This window comes from Anser cygnoides, chromosome 4, assembly GCF_040182565.1.
Source record: "Anser cygnoides isolate HZ-2024a breed goose chromosome 4, Taihu_goose_T2T_genome, whole genome shotgun sequence".
In the NCBI taxonomy this organism is placed as follows: domain Eukaryota; kingdom Metazoa; phylum Chordata; class Aves; order Anseriformes; family Anatidae; genus Anser; species Anser cygnoides.
Window position 1 is genome coordinate 6,376,758 of NC_089876.1, and position 8,833 is coordinate 6,385,590.

Here is an 8,833-nt window from a genome sequence, read left to right on the forward strand (position 1 = left end):
ACCACGCGTGGTGGGTCCCAGACCATGCTGTCCTGCTGGACTGCGCTTGGGGCAAAGGAACAGACATGCGTTGGGGTAAATTGTTGAGAAAACAGCCTTGTTCCTGGAGAGGAGGCATCACCCGTGGGATTGTTACCTTCCGTATGCGAGACTTGTCAAAACTGCTCAGCGTGGTGTGGATAACCTCTGCTCTCAGAGCGCCTGGCCACATCTCCCCAGAATGAAAAAGGGGCTGTTTTGGCTGCTTTGGCCCGGATCTGTCCCTGCACAGCCTCCATCTTGCCTGTTCTTTTTCAAAGTTTTTAATTGTTTTGTCCTCCTCCGTTTCCTATTATGGCACAATAAAGCTGTGTGCTGCGGAGAGCGCACTTTATTTAATTTGTTATGCAGTTCAGAGAAGTAAAAGAAACTCTTAGATGACAGATCCTCAGCAGATCCTGAAAACCCTGTATAAACTCATGACACGGCCAGGCCCTATTTATTCACGAAGTAATACAAAGCAGGACCCTGTCTGCTTATGGCACATTGTCAAAATACACTCTTCACGCTTTCCTCAGCTGAGAAAAGCCTCCACGGGCTCTGGTAATTGCTCTTGTGTCTGTCAAGCAACTTTAAATCCGCTTTCCTCCTCCTCTTTGCTACTTCAGGCTTGCAAAGCAAAACAAACACATAAAAACAGAGAAAATAAAACACATTGCTGTACAAACAGCAATGTTTGGGCATGTTCGGTTGTTCGGAGGTCAGCGATTACCGTTCAGCAGCTTCCATAAGTAAAAATCCCCCTCCTCCCAAAGCAAAAGCCTTAGGCTTCAGCTCCAGGGCAGGTCCCTGCCTGCAGACGTGACAGGAGTGCGGCAGCTGGTTACGAGAGCAGGGTTAACTTCTGATGTTTTGGTAGGTAGGAACACTGCTGGGAAAGCATACAACAAAGCGATCAACAGCTCGCACGTCCACGCAGTTTCCCAGATATTACCAAGCCTGAGGAGAAGTCTTTTCAGGCCGGGCGCAGAGCAGGACTTGAGCTAATAAGCACTCTCCCCTTCTGCAGCATCTTCGTATCTTCTACATCACCCTGACTTACAGTTTGTGCCTGGCAGCCTTGGTGCAGTTCTCTATTTTGTCTATTCAGCAGCTTAGCCTTACTTACAATTTCCCATTCTGCTGCTCACACGAGGTATGGTTTTTTAAACACAGCTCTCTGGCTTGTCTTGAACGTAGCCTGGGTACCAGGAAGGTGCTCTTGGAAGCTGCAGAGAGTGAGGGGCCAGAGGTTTCCTTCAGTCACAGCCTCATTTTTATTTTTATTTATTTTTATTTTTATTTTTATTTTTATTTTTATTTTTATTTTTATTTTTATTTTTATTTTTATTTTTATTTTTATTTTTATTTTTATTTTTATTTTTATTTTTATTTTTTTATTTTTATTTTTATTTTTATTTTTATTTTTATTTTTATTTTTATTTTTATTTTTTATTTATTTATTTTTCACTCACTACATATCTGGTGTACCTCAAGCAAAGCTGCTGTGAAGATTACAGCAGTGGCTTCCTCAGCAGCGTGGTGCTTCGTTATGAGCTCACAGCAGGCTGAATCAGTGAAGACATCGGTTCTGCTTTGCCAGGTTGCCACCCAAGACCGACAGCGTTTTGTGTGTCCGAGCATCTGCATGAGTGAACGTAGTCTTGCCGTGACTTATCTGGGAAATAGGAATGTGACTCATACCAACATCCGCAGGGTGTAACTTACCCAGCAATGGATGAAGGTCAAGCTGAGGTTTGGCTGAGAGAACCTGACGCACACAGGTCCACGGGACCTGAGAGGCTGTGTCCACGGTGCTGAGAACGTTCTTGCAAGGCCACTCCATAATCTTCAAAAGGGCATGGAGGTTGGTGGGCAACTGGAAAAGGCAAATGCCAAACCTGTTTTCAAAAAAGGCTAAAGAATCAACCTGGGGAAAACAACTGGGTCAGTCTCACTTCAGACCCTGAGAAAATCATGGAGCATGGCCTCATGGAGCGTGTTTCTGGACACCTGAAGGAGAAAGGTCTAGCAAAAGGTCTGGATTTACCAAGAGTAAATCATGCCTGATCAACCTGATTCCCTTCTGAAATAAAATGACTGGATTTGTGGATGAGGGGAGAGCAGCAGATCCCACTTACTTTGACTTCAGCTTGCTTTCAACAGCATCTCTAATGATATTCTTGTATCCAAGTTAAGATGTTATGGTCTGGATTGGGGGGCAACGGGATGGCTGAAGACTTGGTTGGATGATCAGGGTCAGAGGGTGGCTGAAGACGTGTGCTCCTGGTGGTTGCTAACAGATGGGGTAATGCGGGGGTCTATCCTGGGACCCATCCTGTTTAACATTATCCGTGTTATCCGTGACCTGGAGGAGGTGACAGAGTGCTCTCTCATCAGGCCTGCAGGAGACACAAGGCCGGGAGGACCAGCCCATATTACTGAGGGCAGGGCTGCCGCTCAGAAAGACCTACAACACTGGAGGGGAACCTTTAAGAGTCAACAGAAGCTTTATGAAATCCCACAAGAACTTGTGCAAAGCCCTGCCGCTGGGGAAGGAAGCACGCCTGGCAATGACACAGGCTGGGGAAAGACCAGGTGGGGAGCAGCTCTCCTGGGCAAAACTTGAGAAGATGGAGCCAGGATCTTCACTGAGGTGCATGGAGGGGGAATGAAGAGACGTTGATTAATTGGAACATGAAACCTTCTGACTAGATATAAGGAAACCCTTTCTCACCGTGACGAGAGTCAAATAGCAGGGCAGGTTGCCCAGAGATGTTGTAAAAACTCCGTTCTTTGACATTTTCAAGGCCTGACTGGGTAACGTCTTGAGCAACCTGGTCTGACCTCAGAGCTGACGCTGGAGCAGAAGTTTGGAGAAGCGATCTCCTGAGGGCCCATCTCATATGAATTGCCCTATGTTCCCAATGTATGTAATTTAAGTATATCTGCAGAGTAGCTTATTTACAAAAGGGAATGTTTGCTTAACTGATAAAGAATGGCACAGAAATAGTGTGGTGTGTGGCATATATGTACTTCCAGAGAAACAACCTTTTATTACGTTCCCTCCTCAGAGAGACGCCAAAGGTTACGGGAGATACGCTAAGTAAACAGGCTAATCAAAACCACAATGTTGGAATTTAAACCAGCGACTGATAAGTGCTAATACTTAACTCCGAAGAAAACTGCTAATCCGCCTAAACAAAATGCAGGAAAAATAAATGGTACCAGTGATTTTTATTGGGTGTTAAAGATTAAAAGTTCCATTTTAACGTGCCATCCTGGTAGAAGTTTCCATGAAGGTCTGGGGCAGGGGAGGAAGAGGGGGACGAAAGAAGCCAGAAGAGTCTTCCTCCTGGCTCAGGCTGGTGTGATAGCATTTTATCTTCTCTGGAGCGGCAGTCTGCAGACAGCCCTGTGGCCAAGATACGCCTCCCGGCTAGCTGAGCCATGGGGCTCGCCTTGTTACAGCCTCCCAGGGCTGTTTGGCACAGCAGGCTGGGCGCTCTTCTCCTCCCGGATTACTTTTCCCCACATGCTCTTCAAAACTACTCTCAGACAACTGCAGTCTCATAAAATGATTTAAGGTTATACTTGCTCTCTATCACTAATGTTTTGTGGCATTAGGTAATTGCTTAATTGAGCATTCAGGAAAGCATTAATATATTTTTCTCTGCAAATGCATTATTAATATATACATTACAATCTCTGCTGTTAAGGCTTTGTACAATTATTAATAGACTTACAATGATATGAACTGGACGAAAATATTTTCTTCGAGGAAAAAAGTGCAAAAGGTTACAGATTGTAACTGGTCTACCATCATTATAAGTTACATATTTGTATTAAAACTCCTTTACACCAATAGTCCCAAGCCTGTCTGCACCAGTCAAAGTGGAAAGCATGAATGTTTCTGTCCTGTTCCCCTTCAGTTCACAATGCCAGCTTGGGTGTTTGAGGAATAACGAACTGCTTCGTATCTACCCATTTTGACAACTGACTTGGCTGCAATACAGTGTTGTTTCTTTTCCCCAGAAGAGCACACCGTACAAAACACTGCCCCGTTCTTTCATGCTCTATTTAGGATTGCACTGACAACCTGTCTTCCCTGAAAGTGGGAAAGGCAGTACATCTGTGTGCATTAATTTGTTTTTAATGCTTCTGGGAAGAACACATTAAACACTTTTAATGAGATTTTTTTTTTTTTCAAAATAGCGTGGAGTGCTGAAAATGTAAGTGTCCTTAAATATAATACCGAGGTACAGGAAATGGTGAAGGGATCAAGGCAAAGACAAAAAGGAGCTGCAGAAGAAAAAAAAATGCTTGGGAAGATTATAGCAGCCGGGTGTCTCAGGGCTGGGAAGCAATATTCTGAGGCTGACTGTTAAAATAATCGTTAAAATGTAAAAACTGGGTAAGATACTTTTACTGATACTTTTTAAGATACTTTTACTGATACTTTACTGATACTTTTTACTGACCGTAAAAACTGGGTCAGATCAAAGCGACATCTAGCCCAGCCACCTTCTGTCAGTGGCTGATAGTGTGTGAATGGGAAGAGTGTAAGAACAGGGCAAGCACGTTCTGTATTTCCCCCCAGATACTTTCCCAGCTCTAGCAACTTGCCAGTCAGGAACTTGCTGAGCTAGAGCAAGAGTCTTTGATGATTTTTCAGTTTCTTTTAAAGCCCGTGTAAAGTTTTGGTATCTACGATATCCTAAAGCAACAACAACCGATAGCTTAACTAGAGGCTATGTGAAGAATTATCTCCTTTTGTTTGTTTTGAGCCTTCGAAGGTCTGCTTTCATTTGATGTACCCCAGTTCTTGTACTTGATAAGCTAGAGAACAATCCCGATTCCTGCTCCTTATTTGGACCACTGAAAATGTTATAGGCTGTGATCTTACCCCACAGCTGCAGACTGAAGAGACCCAGTCGAGTTAGCCATGCCCCACCTGGAAGCCCTCCTGCTATTTCTGATCATTCTGTTAAATGTCTTGAGTCTTTTCCAGTTCTACAATATTATTTCTGAGAAGGGGTACTACACCTGCGCAAGGAATTCAAGACATAGGTGCATCAGGGATTTATACAATGACGTTGCATAAAACTATTCTTTCTGGTTTGATCTCTCTTTCTCTCCTAATATTTTTTAACACAATTGTAACAATTCTCAATTTATATTTTGATCACTCCTGAGCCCTGAGCTGAGGTTATCACAGCATCACCTCTTGTTACCTCACAATTTTTTTTCCTCAGTGGTAAAAGTCAACTCAAAGCTCCTCAGTATATATATATATATAAAGCCAGGATTATTTTTTCTCATACATTACCCTTTCATATTTATCTGATTTGAATTTCACCTGCCGTTTAGTCCCTGAATCAATACAGTTATTCGCAGCTCTTCACAATTAGCCCTACCATGCAGAGCTTAAGTATCATCAGCATGTTTTGTAAGTCACTATTCACCTCTATTTCTATCGGTTATTTGTCCATATCTCATAACCCTTAGCAACCTATTTTTTTTAAAAGTTCCTTTCAGGATCTTACTGAGTGCTTTTCCTCAGAAGCAGTTCATTGAATCTCTCCTGGTCCATGAGCTTGCTGTGAGACACTAATTTTCTCTACCAAAGCTATACTGACTTCCCCTAATGTGTCCTCTTCATGTGTTCACTAAGTTTCTTCCGTTCTTCAGCATAATTTTTACTTATTTGTCTAGTAAGGATGTCAGGCTTCTGGTTCAACAGTTTCCAAAATCCTCACTGAAATCCCTTCAATAACCTGATGTCCCATGAGCAACCTTTCAGTGCCCTGTGATGCCGAGGTAGTTTTAAGTGAGAAGTTAGAGATAGAAGTTAGTACCTGCTCTTCCTCATCTCTGAGCTGCTTGAAAACTCCTGGCTGAACGCCACCTGGCCTCAGCAGTCTGCTACTGTTCAGTTTTCAAACATTCCACCCTCTTTTCTAGTTACACTTCACCTTGAGACACGTCTTCCAATCACTCCCCTTAAAGAAGCTTCCCAGTATTGGAATTTGCCCCAGTTCACCCATGCCATTCGTAAACGCAAAAATCCATTTAGTATTTATTCTGTGGCTGTATCTTTGCCACGTGATCCTTCTGCATCTTTGCTATCTATTAGCCTTACAGACTGGTCAAACTCTCTGGCAGGCTTCCTGATTTTTGATTTGCTCAGAGAAAGATTTATTATTATTATTATCTTTTCTATCTTTTCTGAGTTGCTCCCAAATCTTCTTTTCTGACTTATCATGTTTTGGGATTGAACCCATCAGAGCTTATAGTCCTTTCTTTTCCTACTTTGGATACAACTTCTACTTGTTGAAGGAAGACATCTTCATCCTGTAATGTTCCTCACCACGCTTTCAGTTGTACAGTCTGCCTTGTAGAAATGCTCTGTTCTGGTGCAGTTCTTCTTCCTCCAGAACAGCGTCTTTAAACAGTCTCCATGCCACCCTTAAATATTTAAATATTTTAGATATTCCTTTTAGTCTCCTTTTATTGAAAAGTCTTTTTTAAAAAAATATTACTCCTCTTTTCTGAAAAGAAAGCAGAGTAGTACTGATTTTCTTTTTCCCCGTGCTACAAGGGTTTTGAATCTAAGGACATTATGGTTGCTGTTACAGTGTGATTCTTTGTCAAGAGCATTATTATGGTAATAATATTATGGTATCTTCCCACTGAGATTAATAACGTCTTGGCTCCTGCCTCTGTTTGGAAGAAGACTGACAGGCCATAGTTTTACATGCTGTCCACGGGATATAGGCGTACTGCATAATTTTTCTGGTAATTGGTCCTCTATTAGCATAGCTAAGGTGTGTGGGCTTCTATGGTTGATTCCTCTCTCCATGCCTCTCTCCTTAACCATTTCTGGAATATATTTCAACTTCTTTGTGCTGGTGTTAAGCATCTTCCATCAACAGTATCAGACAACATCATCTTCCAGGCATGAGTGTCATATAGGACGTGAAGATAATAAATATCTATGTGATTTTGCTTTTGTCTTCCATGTAAATTGGACAGATTCCAGCTATACAGATGACTAATGTCATTAGATGCACTGTTCTAGCTATACAATTTATGTGTAACAACAGGAGAAACGTCACCTTTTTAAATTACTGTGGAAAATGCAGCCTGCTTTTATAGCAAAAAGCACCTAGTTACAGAAGCCCTCTGTTGAGAAAATGCTTTTCCTGTGAAATACAGCATGGCTGTCTAAGCATTTCTTCTCTAGTACAACAGCAGTGCCACTATTCTGTAATTCAATCATCAATCAGAATAAACATTAAAGCATAACACAGCTTAATAAAACCATTAGACTGTGCCACAGAAATAATTACAAAGGCTGGTAATAAGAGAGAGCCATTTACTTAAATGGAGCATCATTTACCTTACCCCACCCAATCCCAGTAAGACAGCTAGGACGTGGTAGACAGCAGAATCCATGATTCAGACTCTTTCCTAGAGGGCAAAATTGACCATTAAACCTGAAAACAGGTCTTGGTGTGGATCTAATTATGCCCAGAGCTGAGATCTTTGATTCACCATTAAAAACCAAAAGGTTTCCAAGGTCCTAGTTACACTACAGGAAATTTTACAGAAATTGTTAGGCAGAAACTCACCCAGCAGGCAGTTAAAATAGCAATCCAGGTGGAGTAAGAAGGCAATTAAACAAACAAACAAACAAATGACAAACACAAAACTTGGAAAATAACACAAGAGCACAAACCTAAAACCAGACCCAAATAAATAATTTTCTTTGAGCAGATGATGCGTATGTCAAAGGGATGGTGCTCTCAGGGTTGTTTAAATAAAGATATTGAGGACAAACAAATTGTGAGGCTTTCAGAAGTGCTCTGGTGCCTAACTCCCATTGATTCAGCAAAGAATTGACCAGATGCACTTAAAACTCCCTTTCCATGCCTACCTATATGTTTAAGCATCTAAATGTCTCTGAGCATCGCTATGTCTGTAACCACAGATCTCAGAGATCATGGGAATAGTCCTATTATAATGTCTGATGAGATTCTGCCCATCTCTCCCCCGTCTACTCTCCCAGCATGGCCCCACAGTTTGAGCTACGTGCACACCGCCGATCCACTGAGATCACTCCTGCAGTTTTCTGAGAAAGGAAGAACATAATGCATCTTTGTTGCGGCTGCTCTTCTTCGAAGCTGCTTGCAAAGCCTGGTTGTTTCCCGGCCGAAGCCTGATGTGACGGGCCCTGTGACACCCTGGGGCATGCCTGGCTGCACAGTCGGGGTCTTTATTTGCATCTTCTGGCTTCATCTGTAAGTCTGAAGCAATGAATGGTTCCTTGCAGTCACAGAGGAGCAGAGATAAAAGCTGATCCCAACGAATCTTCTGTGTTTGGTTATGGCAACGGCTGAAAAAATGGAGAAGGATTTTTTTTTTTGTGTGTGTGTGAAACATATATTTTCCTAGAATTGTACACGCAGTGATCAAGAATCTGTCCTGACTATAAATCTAACACCAACAGCCAACAGAACACAAAAGCGATGTAGTATCTGTTGTAGAGATCAAGCGACACAGTTCAGCAAGAGCTGTAAAGGAGAAGCCAACATACAGTGAAAAAGTGCTTCTGCATTTACGTTAAGCTTACAGTTTCAAAGAATTTTAGTCTTCCTGCTTTGGGACACCGCTAATCCCATACACCCCAGAGGAAACACCACATGAGTGCAATTTCCCCCCTCCGGTTGCCTGTCGCCGATCTCCACCCACCCGATACCCCCGTCCCTCCTCTGATCCCTCCAATAACCCTCGGCCGATGCAGGATGCCACC